Source organism: Aulonocara stuartgranti (assembly GCF_965226115.1).
Source record: "Aulonocara stuartgranti genome assembly, chromosome: 22".
NCBI lineage: Eukaryota > Metazoa > Chordata > Actinopteri > Cichliformes > Cichlidae > Aulonocara > Aulonocara stuartgranti.
This window is the reverse complement of record NC_138957.1, coordinates 35278816-35280854: the sequence shown is the minus strand read 5'-3', so window position 1 is coordinate 35280854 and position 2039 is coordinate 35278816. Positions and strand designations below refer to the sequence as shown.

Below are 2039 nucleotides of genomic sequence, written 5' to 3'. Positions count from 1 at the left end.
ACTGATCACGAGAATAGACTCATTCTTATACAGCGCTTTTCTGCTCCACCTGCTCAGTGTTTCATACAACAAACTGCAACATGCTGAAACATTTCATTACACAGCATGCAATGAATTTGCATATATGTAATGTCTTTAATATCCTGCTTAGTAATGGCAGTGTCTCTCAATTCCCCTTCGCACTTACTCTTTAACATAAACTTTGCTTTACTTCATGTATTGAAAGTGACTTAATTCTACTGACTCATATTGACTACAGATAGCACACTGGCTTCCAATTAGAACCCTGGAAATCATTATTTAGAGTTTAATATTGACATCACCACAAAAGTAAGACAAACACTCAATTCTTATTTAATATAGATATTTTTTTATTCTTTAAAACTTTAAACAAACTTTAAACTTTAAACAAAGCAATGAAAAATGAGAGAAGAAATTAGATTTTTTTTTTTTTAAAGCTACAGAGTGCAGACTGAAAGTAAGACCAGCATGAAAGTCACAGTTAGTCAGGTCAGGACTGGGGACACTGGTCTCTCATCAGTGGCTCTGAGACCACAGTGTGGGAGCCCTGGGTGGCCTCACAGGTCACAGAGCCCACCTTCATCCAGTGGTCTGCAGGGAGCCTCAGGGTGCTGCTCCAGCTGTAGAGGCCGTCGTTCTCCTGCACCACGGGGCTCCTGCTCTCCTCCCAGCTGATGCTGCCACTGCCATCCACCTTCCAGGACAGACTCCAGTCTGAGGGGAAGCCCTTGTTGGCCACACACATGACTGTAGCCTTCCCCTGTTTCAGCTCCTCACTGGAGGGACCCAGCACCTTCAGGGCGGGGCGGGCATCACCTAGGAAACACCAATCAGGTTAGAGGACAAGAACCACAATTTGATTTTCTCCGTTAAGAAGTTTCTGTCAGGTGTTTTTTCTGCTCCACCAGTCATTCACTCACACATTGTTTCACTTCCCTGTAAGAAACCTCTCATGCATATCAGCACAGAGAGAATCATCACACAGTTTGAGCTGAAATATGTTCAAACTACACTGGAAATAAAAAAACAAAAAAACGAAACAAAGATGTGTCAACACTTTTAAAAGATGTTAAGCTTCCACATCATCAGTTCTTCATAATAAACAGCTTGTTCTGGATAAGAAAGTCAATACCACTACTTACCTCATGTGTTTTTTTTATTGCTTACATTGTTGTAAATGATATGATACAATAAGAACACCAGAGATCTTTATCTTCACTCTGTGCAGTTTAACTTTTTTCATTGGAAATTGTCCTGAGTGTCTGAATAATCATTTCCAAAGCTGACTTTGTTTCTTAGGACAAAATTTATGAATAAAATAATTAATCAGTTACACAAAAAGTTTCCTAACCTTTCATATTAAATGAAATTAAAGAAAAGAAAAGAAAATTACATTTAAAAAAAAAAAGCTCTAAGGCTGACTTACTTCCAACTTGCAGTCTGGTTCCTCCACCAAAAGTCCACCACAGTGATACAAACTCATTGAGGCGCCGTACAAAAACCTCTGACTGTAGAGAGACACGGCTCTCTGACTCTGTCAGACTGGATTAAAACTAAAAGCTCTCGAGACTTAACCAGATGTATGTATATGTAAAATATCCTCAAGTCCACTCTGATGTTTTATATTGTGTTTAATATTCATTTTAACATTTATTCTGAAGCTAACTTTGTTTCTTCATGAAGATTTATCTAAAAACTATTTTCCTGAGGTTTTTTTAGGCACATTGAACAGAAAAGTTAAGATAATCAAAAGAAAGAAATTTGCTAAAGTAAATGAGGTTTAAGTTTGACTTACTTCCAACTTGCAGTCTGGTTCCTCCACCAAAAGTCCACCACAGTGATACAAACTCATTGAGGCGCCGTACAAAAACCTCTGACTGTAGAGAGACACGGCTCTCTGTTTGACTGAACTAAACCTACAAGCCCTCAAAATACAACTTTACCATCAGAACCAGAAATAATAATGAATAATATGAAACATCCCAGATTTTCAGTGGAAATTGTCCTGAGTGTCTGAA

General features: G+C 38.4%; 1 long non-coding RNA gene across 1 annotated transcript; it reads right to left on the bottom strand.

Annotated features, from left to right (window-relative positions):
* Window positions 1-347: 347 nt before the first annotated feature.
* On the bottom strand, window positions 348-1757 carry LOC309699563. The gene is made up of 2 exons (XR_014274386.1): window positions 1448-1757; window positions 348-837 (listed from the first exon to the last, which is right to left on the bottom strand). It is a non-coding gene; the product is annotated as an uncharacterized lncRNA (long non-coding RNA).
* Window positions 1758-2039: the final 282 nt, after the last annotated feature.